This window comes from Dromiciops gliroides, chromosome 6 (assembly GCF_019393635.1).
Source record: "Dromiciops gliroides isolate mDroGli1 chromosome 6, mDroGli1.pri, whole genome shotgun sequence".
In the NCBI taxonomy this organism is placed as follows: Eukaryota; Metazoa; Chordata; class Mammalia; order Microbiotheria; family Microbiotheriidae; genus Dromiciops; species Dromiciops gliroides.
The window spans coordinates 149,743,103-149,764,677 of NC_057866.1; positions in this window are offsets into that span (position 1 = coordinate 149,743,103).

Here is a 21,575-nt window from a genome sequence, read left to right on the forward strand (position 1 = left end):
ACTTCTATAGTTCTGTAATCAAATGATTCTGGGATGATGCTCAGTGGGAGCTGCTATTTCACTGCTATTCCTAGAAAGGTCATTCCAAATGGAAAATATTAATCAGTGGTAAATAAATGGCTTCAACAATGAATATAGGAAAAATAAGAGCATAAGAATATATTCACAACCAGAAGTTGGTTTCACATTAAGGCAACCAGGTATTGTAGCAGACTGAGTTGTAAACTTAGACCCCAAAAGATCTTAGTTCAAAATCTAACTCAGCCTCTGTATTTACTAACTGCATGACCCAGGGCAACTCACTTAATTTGTCTAGACATCAGTTTCTTCATCTGTAAAATGGGGATAATAATAGTAATTATTAATAATAATGCTTACCTTGTTGTGAGGCTTCATTGAGACAGCACATTTGAAATACTTTGAAAACCTTGAAGCACTATCACATGGTACCTAATAATATGAGAAGTAAGATTTTGCTTGAATTCCTCTTTGGATACACAAATTATGTTAATATGTTAGCTCACCCAACACTGCCACCTTCCTGCCATATTCCCTTGTACACATTTAGTTATGCACAATACATAAAATATGGAGTTTGCTCTCCTATTTCATATGGCAAGATCTCTTCTCCTTTTTTCCTCAAGTTTTCTCTAGTTTTTAACTGGTATTGGAGGGTTGCCATGTGAGGGAACAAGAAGGTCTCATTTCAGTGTGCTAGAAGATGGCGTGTTTAAGACCATATGGAAGAAAAGTTACATATGTGGAAAGGCATTAATTTCTAACAAACCTGACAGTCTTCTTTTCTTGAAGGTCATATCACTGCTGGTCTAAACCATAATGAGGAAGAAGTTGTTACTTCCCTTAGTCATCTCATGAAGACATTGATGCAAAATTAAAATGTGCTCTCCACTAAACATTCTGTAATATTTCAAAGATTCCTTTTTTATATGAAACTCTCATAATAAGAGAGTAAAATGGATTTTAAGTTCTTTCTTGCTCCATGAACTAACAGTGGTAGAGATAGTCGTCGTGTTGGTAGTATTAATGGGAGGAGGAGGAGGAAGAGGAGAAATAAATGGAAAAGAAAAGGAAGAATAAAGAGAAAGAAGAGGAGAAACAGGAGTAATACCTCCAATATAATCTCCATACAGCTACCAAAATGAGTTTCTTAAAATATGTCTGACAGTGACACCCCCCTTCTCTGTAAACCCCAATGACTCCCTTAGCATCATATATATTGTTTTCTTTGGTATTTAAAGCCTATTTACAAACTGGCCTCAAACTACATTTTCAGCCTTATTATTCATTGCTTTGTTTCAGTCTCCTTATGATCCCATCCAGTTGGCTTTCATACTTTTCTTGATACACAATACTCCATGTCCCACTTGCACACCTTTGTACAAGTTGGCCATCACGCCAAGAATATGCTTACTACTCATATCTACTTGTTAAAATTCCTATTCACTTTCAAATTTTGGATGAAGTGCCACCTTCTAAACCTGAGTCATTTCTTGGTTCCCATGTCTACTTGTACCTTCTCACCAAAAGGACTTTGTTTCCTTTATCTATGGATATATGTACCTATGTATTATCTCCCTATTAGAATATAAACTCTCTGAGGGCATGGACTATTTAATTTTTGTCTTTAGATCCCATGAATGTAGTATAGGGCTGGCTGTAGTAGGAGCTTAACAAATGCTCATTGATTGACCTGTAGTAGTAATAATAATAGTAGACATTTCACTAAGAAGAAATGATCACAGAGTTAATATAAGTAGTTGCTATTGTAGTAATAGTCATTTATTTTTCTTTTCAAAAGACCAGTATTTTCACCATACAAGGAGCTTCTGGTAAGAAAGTCTACCAATGCAGATCAACACCTTCTCAACAATGTATAGGCTCAGAGAATTGCCTGGAAAAAAAGAGATTAAGTGACTTGCCTGGTGTGATGCAGCAAGTATATGCCAAATGCAGAACTTGAAGCCAGGACTTCTCAGTGCCAAGGCCATCTCTCTCTATTCATTGTAACACCTTACCACCAATAGTAATATTAACAGTTTTTACCTCTATTATGACATTTTCTTTGCAAAGTACTCCCCCTGGAACAACCCTATGGGGATCCAGCTTCAGCAGATGTTATTTCCCCATATAAATAAGAAAACCCTCCCAAAGAGGTAAAGAATTTTGTTCAAGGTTACATAGCTTTATTGTTTAATCTCTTAAATGCCAAGACTCCATTTCACTCTGTATAAACAAGTAGAAATATGCTAAGGTGAGAATAAATTCCTATTTTCAAACATAGTACTTATACATAGTAGTCCCAGTGCTCAATAAATATGTACTGAATGAATGAATACATTTTCCCAAGAGATTGCATAGCCTACTGAATAGATAGCAGGCCTCTGGATCCTGAATTTTGCAAAAAAAAAAAAAAATTGATCCTTGACTTCACCTCTCAGGTAGCTCTCCAAGATTATAAATGGCATGGTAGTTGTCAGTCTGCATTGTTACAGGGAATGTCCTAACTGTGAGTACGTTATACAAAAGAACTCATAGTCAGGACTATATAACTAAAATTATAATAATAGTAATAACAACAATAAGAATTCTCCTATTCTGGTTTGATTGTTCTCATACCCTGTCATGAGTCAAAGAGAGATTTATCAGTCATATAAAATATGGGTCCAGCACATTGCTTGAACTCCTGGAATAAACTTATAAGAGAATATGAACAAGTGTCACACAGGATGAGCAGATATGGATGGGCAATGATTCACATCACTGGAGAAAACTACTAAATGAACAATAAGATCACATGGAACCATTTGGGTATTGAAATATGAAATAAGGTAATTTAAGGCAGGAGTTCACTTTCTTTTTTTTTTTTTGCGGGGCAATGGGGGTTAAGTTACTTGCCCAGGGTCACACAGCTAGTTAGTGTCAAGTGTCTGAGGTCAGATTTGAACTCAGGTCCTCCTGAATCCAAGGTTGGTGCTTTATCCACTGCACCACCTAGCTGTCCCCAGGAGTTCACTTTCAAAAGGGTGCATTTTTTTTTTTTGTTTGTTTGTTTGTTTTTAGTGAGGCAATTGGGGTTAAGTGACTTGCCCAGGGTTACACAGCTAGTAAGTGTTAAGTGTCTGAGGCCAGATTTGAACTCAGGTACTCCTGACTACAGGGCCAGTGCTCTATCCACTGCACCACCTAGCTGCCCCCAAAAGGGTGCTTTTGTCCTTAGATTAAAAACCTGGATTTACACTTTTCAAAAGATTTTTTAAAGTAGGAGTGCTTCTGGTTCAACAGCAGAATTAAACTGGGAGAACAGCCAAATGACCCAAGGCAAGTCAGAATAATATTGGTCATACTCTCCTCATTGTCTTATAATCCTTTCTTTTCATCATGCCTTTTATAGACTTCAATTCTTGTCTGCAAATCCACCAGGTATTGGAGCTTTTCACCTTGACTTTCCCTTCAAAGCTCTTCATCTTGGAAGATATTTGTTTCAAGTAGGCAAAGAATAAATTCTATTCATTTTGTTTTGTTTGTTTTTCTCTCCTTTACCTATATGAGGGTAATCAAAAATAGTAGCTGGAAACAGTTTCTTCTTGCAAGTGAACAGATCAATTCAAGTAGCATGTTTCCATGCAATGCCAAAACAAGTTTGAAATGACCATTGTCTTTCTGAAGTTTTTTGGTACCAACAAATTGGGAATTGGTTATCATTAAGTAATTCTTCAGAGGAGGTCATTGAAATACCTCAAATCTGAGCTAGTTGAACCAACTGGAAACCAACTGGAAACATATCACTTGCTGAAGGAGCACATTCCTCTTTTGGGTAGTTCAACTTCAGGAAGAGTTTCTTTACAACAAAATACAACTTTTGCTCATTGCTCCTGGTTCTACACTCTGGAGCCAAACAGAACAAGCCTTCTTGTTTTTCCACATGATAGCTGCTCAAATGCTTAAAGGTAGCTATCTGTTTTCTTCCCCTCCACCATGCCCATCCCCAAAGAGTCTTATTTTCACATGCTAAATATAGAGATATAGTCTCTTCTTGTGGGTTGTTTTTTTTTTCATTGAAGAAATTTAACTTAGAACTGGAGAGAATCTTGGAGATAATGAAGTCCAAACTGCTCATTTTATACATGAGGACACTGAAGCACATAGAGGTTTGTCTTTGGTACCCAGTTTTCCACTTTTAAGATCTTTTCCTTACTCCTTTAGGAACACAGTGCCTCCTCCATCAAAAACTCCTGCCAAGATGAATTATAATAACTTGAATTTGTTTTCATAATTTCTGTGAATGGCTTACCTTCCTCATGACTATGTGTAGTTTATGCATTATTTTTACGTGTGGAATGGCTAGCTTTATGTCAAGGTGGGAGTTTCAGTTGACATCAGGAACAATATTCAAAAGGTTGGAACTGGACAGAGGACTTTCTAATGATTATGAAAATGTCCTTTTTCAGTTGGAAGATCCATACAAACTATGGAAGACACTAGCTCTTTCTAGGCTTTTGAAATATTTCAGACCTTGCCTAATTTTGGTTCTCTGGGCTCACTTATATGAAGTAGGTATAATTTCTTAGCCCTTGACATCCCCTGCCTTGCAATTCCTTGTTCTTTTTGGGCCATCCCCTCTCAGTGCTATCTAAATTAAATCTCCAATCCTTGCTTAATTTCTCACTTCACTGGCATAGATGCTAACTTTACTTATGATTGATCTTAAGTCAAAGTCTTGTTTCAAGTTAAAGCATATTTTTGAACTGTTTTCTCATTAAGAAAACCTGAGGACAATTTCCCACACATTTTATGCTTTTAATTCAATTTGATAGTTTCAGAGGGAACTGAGAATGCCTCTTTGAACTGATGCAGAATAAAGTGAGCAGTGTAAGAAGAATTTATAAAAAAAATACAACAAAATTATAAAGGAAAGAAGACTCAGAGAGATGTTAAGATTTCTGATCAATGCAATGATCAGATAAATCATGTTTCCAGAGGACCAAAGAGGAGACCTGCCACATTCTTCCTGACAGAGAGAATATAGCCCTTAAATGAAAATAAGCAACATTATTAGATTTGGTGAAAGAAGGAATTTGTTTCACTTAACTGGGTATATTTATTAAGAAATATGTGTTTCCTTTTTTAAGTTTAATTTTCATATAATTTGGGGGAGAAACATAAAAAGGAGAGGAAATAAGTTATTATTATTGAGGAAAAATTAGAAATCTATTTGACCAACATTATTAATGGCTTTTAAGTGCAAGGCCCATGGCTTGGTACTAGAGATATAAAGAATAAAGCAAGTCCCCTTTCCTTGAGGAAGTGACAGGCTTAAAGTCCACTAAAGGGTGCTGTGCAACATATGCAGAATATAATACATGCGAAAAGGAAGAAGGATTAAGCATTAACAGCCGAGGGAATAGAAGACTTCATGGAGGAGGTATGTCTTAAGTTGAGCTTGGAAGGAAGAAATATTCTGAAAGCTAAAAGTGAAGAAGAATGTCATTTCAGGCATGGTGGGCAGCTTTCAGGGAGATAGTTAATGGAGTATCAAGTTTGGGGAAAGTCTGGCAATCTAGTTTAACTGAAATATTGAGTTTGCAAAGGGAAATGGTATGAAATGATACTGGAAAGATTTCATTTCTCTTGTGAACCACATTGTGGATGACCTTAGCTACCAATGTAAGGAGCTTGTCTTTTGTCCTGGAAGCAGAATGAAGACACCAGGGAATTTTTTGAGTAAAGAAGAAACATAGTCTGACTAATGTCATGAGGATTATGTTAGCACCTATTTGGAGAATGGGCTGAGGAGGGAAGAGATTGGAACCAGGGAGATGAATTAGGAGACAATTGTTCATATGATAGGTGATGTAGTCCTAAATTTGAGTGGAGACCATGTGAAAAGAAAAAATGGGAGAAGATGCTAGGGATGATGTGGAGGAAGAATTGGCAATACATGGCAACTTGAAGAAGGGGTTATAAAGGACAAAGGCTCTCAGAGTATCTGGTACCTTCAGCTTCGGCACATCATTGGCCGCTTTGAGCAGATTCATTATAATTATTCCAACATGAAATCCTACTCTCAAGTACTGTATTTTATGACTTCCCTGACACCTACCATCCTTAAGTTTTGCTTCTTCCCCAGGCACTGTTGATGTGGGAGATAGACAATAGATTTTTTTGGAGACACAGTGCAAGAAAAGGAGAAAAAGGACTGGATTTGGTGTCCATAGGTCCTGTGTTCTAATCCTAACTATACCACTGTACCACACTGCCTCCCTTAGGGGGCCACATTTTTTGTAGTCAAACTAATGATGAGTGAATAAATTCTCAGACTGTCCTCTGGCATTTGTCCATTTTAGAATTATAATTGAATCAGTATGAGGGAAATCCAGCTTCAAAGACAATCCTCAAAGTGCCACCCATATATGTATTAAAATTATACAATAAACAATGACAGAGACAACATTAAAATTTGGTGAATAGTAGCATGAAACCAGATGTGACATAAGTTCACCTAAGGGTAAAGTCCTGAAAGATATCTTCTGTACTGGTAATTTTATGCCAATGGACCTGTGATTTCAATGATATGGATACTTATTGCAATGGTACAGATCCATCTGAACCAACTCATCCAAGTCATCTCATCCCATGCACATCTTATCTTTGACTTCCTAGAAATCCACCATAGAGGGATCATCCAATACTCTGTCTTCTGAACTTCTTGACATTATGTAGCTACCAATGGGGCATGAAGGCTGCCTAGTACTCTGATAGCATTGATGCCATTTCTGCACGTATCTGTTTTTTAGTAAAAGTGATGCACGGTCATACCCATAATGATGTTCCCCTTACTCTTTGGTGTTTATGATAGCAGCAAAGGACTATATCTGATTTCCAAAGACCAGTCTATTTAAGAAGACAGAACTTGGGGTAGCTAGGTGGCGCAGTGGATAGAGCACAGGCTCTGGATTCAGAAGTACCTGAGTTCAAATAGGGCTTCAGACTTTTGACACTTACTAGCTGTGTGACCCTTGGCAAGTCATTTATCCCCAATTGCCTCACAAACAAAAGACAGAACTCATTCAGTAAGATTACTATTTAGCGATGAACACTTTGGCCATGGCATCCTTATACTCATAAATATGAAATACTTTTCTTTTATTCATTCAATTTATAACAATCAGTTTCAGTCACAAACTGAATCATAAAACTTAAAATATTTTCAATATGTTCTTCACATCACAGTAAGATGTACTTCATTGTTAAGCAGGCATACCAAGTCTTAGAAATTTGTGATGGAAAGAGGTTGATTGATTGGAAATTTTTTAATTATTTTTTTCCTTGTTTAGCTAAAAATATAAACATTTTAATGGGCAATTAAGGGAAGTCAGAGTGAAGTTATATCTAATTGATGTAAAATTTGGAACTGACAAAGTAAGAAGCAATGTTTTTGAAAATATTTCTCAAGGGAAGTGTTATGTCAATTTAGTAACAGATCTCACTGATGACAATGAAAAAGTTTCCAGATATTGTTGTGCCTTATTAAGTATAAATTGCTCTGTTTTCACAGTTAGAACTCTGAGTAATGTTGCCCCACAGTCTGACATATCTTGTGTCAAATGACTTTATGCTTTGACTATGGGAAGTGACAGAAGTTTTTTTTTCCAACATTTTTCTTGTCTTCCTCAACAATAAAAAAGGGGATTCATTTTTTTTAAGATCAGCAGCAGATTATATTTCTGTGTTCTATTGAGAGCAGCTATTATAGCTGCCCTAACCAAGTCTTTTATTCTATCTTTCTATCCCTTCATACCATCTTTCCAACTGTGGGAAATAGAGAGCCCAAAGTAAATACTCTAGAAAATTATGTTACTGTCAGTTCACTGTTCATTTTTACCATAGTAATTATATGGTGAATTAGAATTCATTTCTCTCAAAAAATATTCACATTGTGCAATTAATCAGTCATAGGAAGAAATAAGTGAAATGTGGAGAGTAATATCCAATTATGGGACCACTCTGATTTCTTTTAAACATCAAATGTGGTCTGCTGCATTTCAAAGCAATTGTAGGGAACACTGGAAAATACTTTAAAGAAGGTAAGCTGTGAAGTGTGAAGATCAATATTTTGTACTATAATGATATATCACTTTTAATGTTCCAATTAATATGAATTAACTTTTAGAGGCTGATAGTGGATTAGAGAAAGATTTGTGGTGGGTGATATTCCTATGTTTAGAGATAGCCAAATCCATCTTTTAAAAAAAATTCAGTTCTACACTGTTCCAATACTCTGATCCATAAGAAATAAGCATCAGAATCTATAAGAGGCTTAACTGGACATTTTATACTAGAAGAAGTAACAGAACAAGTGTTCTCCCTTTTGTGGATTCACAACTAAGAGGGCAGAGAGACCAAAATCATTGCAAGAGTGGAAGAGAAAGGTCGAATTGAGGAACTGAACCAAACCTAACACTTAGTAGCTTCCCATTTTAACTAAATCATCTAATATTTTGCTAAGTTCTTTTAAATACCTGCCCAAGTATTTTCATTGCTTTTAAAATTCAGCACCCTCAAAATTAAATGCATTGGTAGAATAAGTTATGTTTCTGAAATATAGTTTGAAACACCTACTGATTATTCCAATTTAAGTTGATTCAATTTAATAAGTATTTACTAAATACTTACTATGTGTTAGTCACTAGGGTTATAAACACAAAAAAGTAAAAGACCCTGTGTTTATATTTTATATGGAAAGTAGTGGACAAGTAAACAGAAAAATTCATAATCAAAAAACCAACATTTATTTAGTCCTTACTATTTTCCAGTCATTGTGCTAAGCCCTGGGGATACAAAAAAGGGAAAAACACAGTCTCTCCCTTCAAAGAGCTCACAGCCTGATGTGGAAGACAGAATTAAATACTTGTACATTTAAGATAGATGATCTCAAAGACAAGAAGTTAGAAGTGGCAGTTGGGAGGACAGGAACAGGAATAAGAAAGAGCGTCTCGTAGAAGGTGAGACTTGAACTGGGTCTTGGGGAAAAGTCAAAAAAGCCAGGAGTAAGAAACAAGGAAGGAGAACATTCCAGGCATGAGGGACAACTGGCAGTTCCACATTGAAAATGCAAAGGAATTATCCAAGAAATCTATCCAAATCAGGAGCAAAAAAATAAAATGAAATCAAAGATGATATACATATAAGAATATATCCCAGATGATACAGAGCAAAAGTGCTATCCCATTGGGAATGAGGTAACCACACCAAGAGAAAGAATACCAGGTGTCACCCATAGTAAAATTCCCAGAAGTCTTTAGTGTAGCAAATTGGGGGTAGCGACATGCTGGAAATTGCTAACCCCTTTTCATGTTGACTTTTCCTTTAGTGAATTTGGAGACTCAAAGAGAGCTCAAAGCACAATGAAAAGACTCTCCTCTCTCCTATTTTCATTAATTCCATCCTACCACTCATACAGACATAGGGCATTGATATTTGCCAATGAGGAGAAGGTCCCATACTGATGGGCTTTGGAATATGGGTTACACAAGAAAACACAACAGTTTAGATGTAGAACTACCAATTTGGGGGTTTATGAAACATAGATTAGGAGGAAAGGGATGGGGAGGTGGCACTTGACCTAGGCCTTGGTGAAGTTGTGATGGTAAAAAGCAATAACATTACTCGAATAGCATATACCCCATGCAAAGGCATGGGACGAGAACATTTTTTGCTAGAATTTAGCATACATGAGGGGAAGTAATATGAAATCAGTCTGTAACTAAAGGATTTTAAATGCCAAATAGAGTAATGCATACTTATCATGGAACAAAAGGAACCCTCAGAAGCTTCTTGACTAACAGAATGACATGGTCAGAGGATATCAGCCCACTTGGAATGATGCTAATGAGCTTATGGAAGCAATATTATCCCCAGGGGAAAGAGCAGACATAATAGCTGCAGCCAAAGGCCTGGAAGCCACAGGAAAGGTTAATATTGGGTGGCCTATTGAAGACCCTGAATGGAACTCCAATAACCTTAGGCATTTTGATCTGTCGAAAGAGGCGAGAGACCCATTGCTGAAGGCAATGGAATCCTGTGCCAGAAGGACTGATAACTGGGAAAAACTTATAGATACAGTTCAGAGTCCTGATGAGAGACCTAATAGATTCTATGATAGGTTGTGTAAGCATGCCAAGCAACATGCTGGGCTAGACCCATTGAACCCTAGAGATTCCCATATTATCTGCTCTTATTTTGTATACCAGTCCTTACCAGAAATTTGGAAATACTTTAAAAGGCAGTGTCCAGATTGGAATAGGTTGAGTACTGACAGACTTAAAGAAATAGCAACATATATTTATGAAGGAAATGAGAGGTAGGAAAAGAACAGACAAGGCATTTTAGCTTGAGTACAGGAAATAATGAAGCAGCGAAGCTGGGCAGTTGAGAATCACTACCAACCCCAGAATCACTGCCAATACTAGAATCATTACCAACCCCAGAATCAATACCAAACCCCTAAATTTTGTCAGTACTGCCATAAACAAGGACATTTTATACAATTTTGTAGGATTTTGAAACAAGACATAAATGAAAATAGATATAATTCCTATCAGAGGAATACAGATGGGCAGAACTAAAATAGAGATAGATCTTTTCATGGGGGTGCAGGATGGAGACAAAACAGACCTTTTCAGAGAGACACAGGTGGGCAGAATGAAAACAGTTACAGGCACTCTCAAAGGGGTGCAGAACAGAGAGATATAGAAGATTGATGGTGTATGGGGAGGGGGGAATGGACAGAAGATTTTACGTTCCCAGACCCTGAACTTTTTAGCCCTCTTGTGCCAGTCCATTCATGTTCCCAAAATAATGAACCCCACATAACCCTTAGGGTTGGCGATACTTATTATGATTGCTTATTAGATACAGGAGCCTCAAGATCAGTCCTAGTGAGAAAACCAGACCCTGAATGTACACCTATTGGATCTCTAAATGTAGTGGGTGTTTCAGGAAAAGCCCAATCTGTTGCAAAATTAACCCCTTGCATGGTGAATCTGGGTCCATTAACAGTAGAAAATTCATTCCTACTTATGCCTGACTCTCCTGCAAATCTATTAGGTCGTGACCTCCTTTGTAAACTCAGAGCAACTATATCTTCTTCTCCAGATGGTAGCATTTTCCTGGAGGTGCCAGAGGACACGGTCCACTTACTGCCAATTTTGATTTCAGACAATCAGGTAACAGTGGAGAACACATTTGAAATCCCTTCGTGGTTGCCATCAGTAAGGGGCTAAATTCTAGCTATACTGTCTAAAATATCTAATGAGTGGTTGCCAATAAATGATAAGCTTTAGGAAGATTTAGACTTTTAAGCATTTATTAAGGAGAATAAGAATTTGGTAAAGAGAGAGAGAAAGGCCTAGATTCATCTATCCATAAAAAGGAGAGCACATTTCTAGCTCCCTTCTCCACCAGAGTCCTCAGGAAAGAGAGCAAGTCAGAGCACCAGCCTCCCCCTTCTTCCTCCCACAAGCAAACATCACTTCCTGACGCCAAAGAAAAGACGCATAGTCCTGCCCTCAGAGGCCCTCTCCTCGTGTTTGAGCTTTCCTACAGTAAGTCTCCAGTAGGTGGCGTCATCCTAATCATTACACCAATGAGGAGAGGGTCCCATACTGATGGGCTTTGGAATATGGGTTACACAAGAAAACACATCAGTTTAGATGTAGAACTACCAGTGTGGGGGGTTATGAAACATGGATTAGGAGGAAAGGGATGAGGGGGTGGCACTTGACCTAGGCCTTGGTGAAGTTGTGATGGTAAAAAGCAATCATATTACTCGAATAGCATATACCTCATGCAAAGGCATGGGACGAGAACATTTTTTGCTAGAATTTAGCATACATGAGGGTATGAAATCAGTCTGTAACTAAAGGATCTTAAATGCCAAATAGAGTAATGCATACTTATCATGGAACAAAAGGAACCCTCAGAAGTTTCTTGACTAACAGAATGACATGGTCATAACTATACTTAAATTGTACAAATTTGGCAACTTTGTAATAGATCAGACAGTAGAGAAATTGGATGCAAGGAAATTGGTTCTGAGGCTATTCCAATAATCTTTGTTGCAAATGGAGAAAATGTGGAGCTCTATGACTGGAGAAAAATGGATAAATGTTAGAGAAGTAGGATTGGTAGGACTTGGTAACTGATTGAATATGTTTTCAAAGAGAGTGAAGAGTTCAAGATGGCTCCTGAGTTGTAAACTTTATAATTCCAAACATGGTGATGCTCTTAACAGAAATAGGTCAATGAAAAAGAAAGGAATGTTTCAGGGTAAAGAAAATGAGTTCTCCTTTGGACATTTTGTTTATTTTATTCTTGGTTTTCAGGTAGTCCAGTGATTTTTAAATTATCTCTCCTGGATCTATTTTCCATGTCAGCTGTTTTTCAAATGAGATACTTCATGTCGCCCTCTATTTTTTTATTCAGTTGGATTTGTTTTACTGTGTCTTGGTTCCTCATAAAGCCACTAGTTTCTATTTGTTCAATTCTAATTCTTAGGCAATTATTTTCTTGAGAGAGCTTTTCTATTTCCTTTCCCATTTGGCTTTTCCAACTGTTGACTTTTTTTCTCATGACTTTCCTGCATTGCTCTCATTTCTCTTTTCATTCTTTCCTCCATTTCTCTAAATCTTCCTTCTATCTCTCCTACTTTCTCTTCAAAGTCACTTTTGAGTACTTCCATGACCTGATGCCAATTCAAATTTTTCTTATAAGTTTTGGATGTTGGAGCTTTGACTTTTCTTCTTCTGAGGGCATATTCTAGTCTACATTTCCCTCATAGTTTTCGATGGTCTGCTGCTTTATCTGCCTACTTATCCTGGCCACTTATTTCTTGGCTTTTAGCTCCTTCTTAAAGAGTAGTGCTGCTTCCAAGATACACTGTTTGAGCTACAGTGTGGTCGCAGAGGCAAATGGGCTTTTTCTGAGCATGGCTAGCCTTTGAGTAACCACAGCCACTCTCTCTTTGACCTGGAAACAGATGTCTGATTGAATTCTAATTGTCTATGGTATGAAGCTTGGTGTACCTGTGCTCCTCCCTCACTGAGCCACCATGACTCAATTCATCCCTCTTTTCAGAACCAGGATGCTTCACCCCAACTCCAGAAGAGACTGCCTAACCACCAATCCACCTCACTTCTCTGTGAGTCAACCCTCAAAAGAAGCCCCTGGTGCTGAAGACTCCGAGGCACATTGGAAGCACTGTCTGTTTCTGGCTAGGTCTGGACCACAGACTGAGCAGATCAGCCTGATAATCAGGTGGTCTCAATTGTCCTCTTTTGCTGAAAAATAGTTTCACTCTGTTCCTATGTGCATTAGGCTGCTAGGCTGCTCTGCTTTTTTGTTTTGTTTTGTTTTTATGGAATTGTTTGGGATTGAGTAGACAGGTTTATATGGAGCTTATGGAAGTCACAGCCTCTCCTCTGCTATGTTGGCTCCACCCCTGCTGCTTCCTCCTTTGGACATTTTGAGTGTGAATTACCTATAGAATATTTTGTTGGAGGTATATAGTGTGCACTAATACTGAGGACTGGAGCTCCCAATATGGTTTAAGTTTGAGTTTTTGACTTGTTAGTTACCTGTTCAGATTTCTGTGTTAAAGAGATATATAACATAGATAATTGAATTGAAACCATGGAATCTGATGTGACTGCCTAGAAAGAAAATATATGGAAGGAAGAGATGAGGGGTTAGGAAAGAGTCCTGAGTTCACTGAAGCATAGTGGGTAGAACATAGTGATAGGCCAACAAAGTAGACTCAGAAGGAGGAATCAGGCAAGTAGGAGAACGAGGAAAGAGAATTGTGAAAACCCAGTGAGAAAAGAAAATCCATAATGAGGAGGTGATAAACAGTATCAAATTCTATAGAGGTATCAAGAATGATAAAGACTAAGAAAATATCATTGAGTTTAGCAATGGTATGATTGTTGATAACATGGAGAAAAAATTTTCAGTTAAGTGGTAGAATCATAATCCTTATTTCAAAGAATGGAGAAATGAATGGGAGGTGAGGAAGTGAGACAATTAGTCTAGATGGCATTTTTTACCTTGTATATAGACTGAAGCAGAGATATTGGATCATAGTTTGAGGGCCTGATAGTGTCAAATGAAAGTATTTTTGGTTTGTTTTTCTTTTTAAGGATAGGGAGACATGGATCTATTTGTGTACTGCAGAAAGGAGCCAATGAATAGAGTTGACTCTGTCTATAATAGAGTATAATTTCTTATCTCAATAGTTTTATCTACTCAGTTGATGGGAGTCACTTTTAATGAGGCTTAATAATATATCACCACCATTTTGTCTTCTCAATGATGGTCATTCATATCCTCTTCATTTCCTCAAATCTTGTCAGAGACATTTTGAAGAAGCCATGCATTTTCCCTTTACATAAAATATAAGCTTTCTTTCTGCCTTTATTTAAGACTCAATCTTTTTTTTTTCTAACTCATCTCTTTTCTTTCCCTTTGTTAGAAAACTTCTATATAATTGTGTTTAAAACTGCTCTTTTATATTCACAATATATTTAAATTGTTCAGAAAGAGATTAAGAGTCCTTTTGAAGAACAATCTCTGGCAATCACCCAGAATTAAAGGAGGGGGGAGAGCAACTTGTGGGAATTGGAAACCTAGTTATAAATTGTAAAATTTAGTTAATTAAATTCTTCTGCTGTTAATTGACCATTTTTAAAAGACTGTGTAAGGAAGGGGGAGCTAAGATGGAAGAATGATAAGAAGAATTTTGGTAGGCTTTTCACTATAAACTCCAATCAGAAATAGAAAATTCACCAGACAAATCCTGATGCAGAAATCCAGAAAAAGTCACAGTATGTCATATGCCTAGTTTAACTTGACATAGAGAAGTCTGCAGACATTGGAGACAAGGTCTAGCCAAGAGCACACCACATGTAGAGAATTCCAGCATGCCTAGGGAAAGGCAGTGCACCACCACAATCAGAGGTCCTAGACTATACTAGCCCTCCACAAAAACCACATGGGGCTCTGTGCTAGGAATGGGTGCCAACTGCCATCTTTGTTGCCCTTTACCTAGCTCTGAGTCACAGATCCTGAGTGGAGTGAGAAATGGCCCAATGCACAAGAGTATTATACCCATGTAGGGAGGACCCAAGTAACAAACTAAGAAAAGCCAGGAGCAGCAGCAAATCTTATTTCTAGCATCTAGCTCAGCCTGCAGAGAAATGATTAAGAAAGAAATCCCAGACCAAAAGGAAGCCTAAAATTCTGCTATTCTGAATCAACCGAACTTTTCAGCTGATTGATAGTGGTGGAGTCCAGCAGTAGTCTATTTCTGCAAAGACATAAACCCAGGTCAAGAATTTACCATTGTTCTTTGGTATTGGTGACCAGACCAGCAGATGAGTAATCAGACTTTGCCCTGGATTAGATCACTTTGAAAGCTAGGAGGTCCCAAGTCTGTCCCTCAAATCTCATTATAATACAATATTAAATACCTAAAGAAAGCAAGTATAACGATTGCAATGATGCCACCTGCTGGAGACTTACTGTAGGAAAGCTCCAACATGAGGAGAGGGCCTCTGAGGGTAGGACCATGTGTCTTTTCTTTGGCATCAGGAAGTGACGTTTGCTGGTGGGAGGGAAAAGGGGGAGGCTGGCGCTCTGGCTTACTCTTTTTCCTGTGGACTCTGGCATAGAGCTGAGCTAGGAATGCTCTCTCTCTTTAATAGAGGAATCTCAGTCTTTCTCTCTCTCTTTACAAAATCCTTATTCTCCTTAATAAATGCTTAAAAGTCTAACTTTTGCTAAAGCTTATAATTTATTGGCAACCACTCATTAGATATTTTAGACAGCATAGCTAGAATTTTAGCCCCCTACACAACACAGGGACGAACTCAGACCTTCCCTCCAGAAATGCAGTAGAAATTAACCCTAACATTAAGCATGAAGGCATGAAGAAGACTAGAAGAATGGGATTGAAAAAAACAATCACACTATAATGTTTTTAAGGTGACAGTGATACCCAAGACACAAATACAGGAGAAGAGAATTATGCTAAATCATTGGCAAGAATTCCACCAACAACAACAACACCCCTGCCCCCCCAAAAATCTTGGACATAATGAACTAAAATAAAATCCCTGGAAGAGAGAAACAAGAGTTGTGTTTTTTTCCGAAAAGAGAGTTAAAATGTTATTTTTTTTTATAAATGGAATAAAATGTTTGAGGGAAAATGGAGAAGAAATGAGGTGGGGGGAGATGGAAAATGGGGAGAAAAGAATTGGAAAGCTAATTAACAGCTTGCCCCAAGTGGTACACAGTCTTGCCCAAGCAACAAACAAAAATTAAGCATCATTGGACTATCTGAACAGTGACCAAAAATTGATCCTAGACATATTTTGAAAGCTCTTAAAAGGAATTGAGCAGATCCTTTAGAACCAGAGAACAAAGTAGAAAGAGAAAGAACCCTCCCATCACCTCCTAAAAGAAAACCCAAAACAAAACCTCCCAGCAACATCAAAGACAAAATCCAGTGTTTTTAGGTCAAAGAAAAAATTCTGCAAACAGCCAGAAAGAAATCATTCAAATAAGGAGAAGCCACAATTAGAATAATGCACAATATAAGATCCCACCAATATAAAGTAGTGAAGAATTTAGAATACATTTTTCCAAAAGGCAAAAAATAATGGACATTCAAGCAAGAATAACTTACCCAGCAAAACTGAGTGTAATAATATGGGGAGGGAGTAACGGCACTTTCATTAAAAAAGGGAGCTTCCAAGAATTCCTGATGAAAAGACCAGCGTTATAAAGAAACTTCAAAGTTCATACACAAGTATGAAGAAAAACATAAACAGTTAAACATAAAAGAATATTGATAAAAACATTAAACAAGGATAAAATACTTACATTCAAATATAAGGAGATGATACATGTGTTTCCTCTATCATCATCTGGGTTTGTAGAGACAGTCCAATTAGACAAGACTTGCTAATGGTTTTGTTATGTCAATGATTTTTTTTAATCTTAAAAGCATTTTATTATTTTCCAGTGACATGTAAAGATAGTTTTCAACATTTGTTTTTATAAGATTTTGAGTTTCAAATTTTTCTGCCTCTCTTCCTTCCCTCCCCTCTCCCCAAGACAGAAAGCAGTAAAATATAGATTATATATATATATATATACAATCTCGTTAAACATATTTCTGCATTAGTCATGTTGTGAAAAAAGAATCAGAACAAAAGGGGAGAATCTCAAAAAAGAAAAAAAAAACAAAAACAAAAGATGTAGAAACAGTATGGTTCAATCTGCATTCAGATTCAACAGTTCTTTTTTTCTGGATGTATAGAGCATTTTCCATCATGAGACCTTTGTAATTGTCTTGGATCATTGTATTGTATCACAGTTGACCATCACACAATGTTGCCGTTACTGTGTACACTGTTTTCCTCGTTCTGCTCACTTCACTCAGCATCAGTCCACTTAATTCTTTCCAGGTTTGTCTGAAATCTGCCTGTTCATCATTTCTTATAGCAAAAGAGTATTACATTAAATTCATATACCACAACTTTTTTTGCCATTCCCTAATTGATGGGTGCCCCTCAATTTCTAATTCTTTGCCACCACAAAGAAAGTTCCCATGAATATTTTTGTACATGTGGATCCTTTCCCTTTTTTATGATCTCTCTGGGATACAGACCTAGTAGTGATATTGCTGGGTCAAAGGGAATGCATGTCCCCAAAGCCCTTTGTTCCAAATTGCTCTCCAGAATGGTTGGATTAGTTCACAATTCCACCAACAATACATTAGTGTTCCAAATATCGCACAGCTTCTCCAACATTTATTATTTTCCTTTTTTTCATATTAGCCAATCTGATATGTGTGAGGTGTTATGATAGAAGTATTTTAATTTGCATTTCTCTAATCTGTAGTGATTTGGAGCATTTTTTCATATGGCAATAGATAGCTTTGATTTCTTCATCTGAAAAATGCTTGTTCATATCCCTTGACCATTTCTCACTTGGGGAATAACTTCCATTCTTATAAATTTGATTTAGTTCTGTTGAACTTTGAATTAATAGAGAGATTGTTACTTTTGGTTGTTGCTGCATGTAGTTTCTCCCATGTTTGCTGGCATGTTTTAGCCCCAGGAGCTGATATAAGCCACCTCCCTAACACTCCCCAATTAAAAATTCGTCCCTACAGTTCCCTATATATTTTAGAAATGATGCCTTTATCAGAAATACTAGCTGTGTGAATTGTTTCCCTGCTTCCTGCTTCCATTCTAATTTTGTCTGCATTGCTTCTGTTTGTACAAAACCTTTTCAATTTAATGTAATAAAATTAATTCATTTTGCATTTCATAATATTCTCTATCTCTTGTATGATCATACATTTTTCTCCTCTACATAAATCTGAGAGGTAAACTATTCCTTCCTCTCTAATTTACCTATGGTATCACCCTTTATATCTAAATCGCGTACCAATTTTGACCTTATTTTGGTATACAGTGTAAGATGTTGTTGGTCTAAGCCCAGTTTCTGCCATACTGTCTTCCAGTTTTCCAAGCAGTTTTGTTTTTGTCAAATAGTGGGTTCTTATCCCAGAGGTTGGAGTATTTGGATTTATCAAATCATAGATTACTAAAGTACTTTACTACTGTGTCTTTTATGCCTAAACCTTTCCATTGATCCACCACTCTATTTCTTAGCCAGTACCAAAGAGTTTTTATGGCTGCCACTTTATAGTATAGCTTCAGATTTGGTATGGCTAGTCCTCCTTCTTGTGCAGTTTTTGCCATTAGTTCCCTTGATATTCTTGATCTTTTATTCTTCCAGTTCAACTCCCAAATATTTTATATTGTCTATAGTAATGTTAAATGGAATTTCTCTTTCTATCTCTTGCTGCTGAGTTTTATTGGTCGTGTATAGAAATGCTGATGATTTATGTGGACTTAATTTATAGCCTGGAACTTTGCTAATGTTGTTAATTATTTCAAGTAGGTTTTTAGTTGATTCTATAGGAGTTACTAAGTATACCATCATATCACCTGCAAAGAGTGATAGTTTTGTTTTTTCCTTGTCTATTCTAATTCCTTTGATTCCTTTTTCTTCTCTTATTGCTAAAGCTAACTTTGCTAGTACAACAGTAAATAATAGAAGTGATAATGGACATCCCTGTTTCACCCCTGATCTTATTGGCAAGGCCTCTAACTTATCTCCATTACATGTAATGTTTGCTGATGGTTTTAAGTAAATACTGCTTATCATTTTACAGAAATCTCCATTTATTCCTATGTTCTCTAGTGATTATTTGTTTTTGTTTTTTCTGTGGGGCAATGGGGGTTAAGTGACTTGCCCAGTGTCACACAGCCAGCAAATCTCAAGTGTCTGAGGCCAGATTTGATCTAAAGTACTCCTGAATCCAGGGCCAGTTCTATATCCACTGTGCCACCTGGCTGTCCCTTCTAGCATTTTTAATAGGAATGAGTGCTTTATTTTGTCAAAAGCTTTTTCTGCCTCTATTGAAATAATAATATGATTTTGTTAGCTTTGTTATTGATGTGGTCAATTATATTGATAGCTTTCCTAATTTTGATCCAGCCCTGCATTCCTGATATAAATCCCACATGGTCATAATGTATTATCCTGTGATCACTTGCTGTAATCTCCTTGCTAATATTTTATTTAAAATTTTTGCATCAATATCCATTAGGAAAATTGGTCTGTAATTTTCTTTCTCTGTTTTGGCTCTGCCTGATTTAGGTAACAACACAAGATTTGTGTCATAAAAGGAATTTAGTAGAACTCCTTCATGTATTTTTCCAAATAATTTGTATAATATTGGCATTGTTCTTGAAATATTTGGTAGAATTCACTTGTAAACCCATCTGACCCTTGAGATTTTTTCTTAGGGAGTTCATTGATGGTTTGTTCAATTTCTTTGTTATTTTTCTCTCTTTTTAAAAATAATGTGCCTATTTGGGTCTTTTATCACCTCTTCTGTTAATTTGGGCAGTTTATATTTTTATACATATTCATGCATTTCCTTTAGATTGACAAATATATTACCATACAGTTGGGCAAAATAGCTACTAATTATTGCTTTAATTTCCACTTCATTGGTGGTGAATTCACCACTTTCATTTTTGATATTGGTAATTTGGCTTTCTTCTTTCCTTTTCTTAATCAAATTAACCCAATTTTTATCTATTTTATTGATTTTTCTTTGTTTTATTAATTCTATTGTTTTCTTACATTAATTTTTATTAATCTCTCCTTTGGTTTTCAGGATTTCTAATTTGTTATTTAATTGGGGAGTTTTAATTTTTTCTTTCTCTAGCTTTTTTAGTTGCATGCCCAATTCATTGATCTCTTCTTTCTCTGCTTTATTCATGTAGAATAAATCACATATAGAGATATAAATTTTCCCCTAACAACTGCTTTGGCTGCATCCCATAAGTTTTGGTATGTTGTCTTATTGTTGTCATTCTCTTTGGTGAAGTTATTGTTTGTTTCTATGATTTGTTGTTTGACCCACTAATTCTTTAGGATGACATTATTTAGTTTCCAATTAATTTTTAGTCTATCTTTCCATGGCTCCTTATTACATGTGATTTTTATTGAATTACAAAGGATGCCTTTCTACATTTGAGTATGAGTTTTTGTGCCCTAATACATGGTCAATTTTTGAAAATATGACATGTACCTCAGAGAAAATGTATATAGCTTTTTATCCCCATTCAATTTTCATTAGACATCTATCATATCTAATTTTTCTAACATTCTATTCACCTCTTTAACTTCTTTCTTATTTATTTTCCTGTTAGATTTGTCTAGTTCTGAGATGGGAAAGTTAAAATATCTTGCTAGCACAGTTTTGTTGTCTATTTCCTCTTGTAAAACTTTTAACTTCTCTAAGAATTTGGAGGATATACCACTTGGTATATATACGTTTAGTATTGATATTACTTAATTGTCTATGGTATATTTTAGGAAGATGTAGTTTCATCTCTTTTAATTAGAGCTATTTTTGCTTTTGTTTAGTCAGAGAGAAGGATTGATACCCCTACTTTTTTTTTTTCACTTCAGCTGAAGCATAATATGTTCTGCTCCAACCTTTTGCCTTTACTCTGTGTGTAGTCTTTCAAATGTGTTTCTTGTAAGCAACATATTTTAGTATTCTGGTTTTTAATGGACTCTGCTATTCATTTCTGTTTTATGGGAGAGTTCATCCAAATTACATTCATAGTTATGAATACTAACTCTGTATTTTCCTCCATCCTATTTTTCCCTTTGTACTTTTTTCTTCTTTCCCCCTATTCCTCCTTACCAGCTTTTTGCTTCTGATCACTCCTTTCCTCAATCTGCCCTCCCTTTTATCAGCCCCCTACCTTTTCTTTCCCTTTTCCTCCCCTGCTTCTGCCCTCCCTTCTATCAGTGCCTCCCTTTCCCCTTACCCTTTTACTTCCTTAAAGGGTAATCTAAATATCATTATCCAAATGAGTGTATATATTATTCCCTCT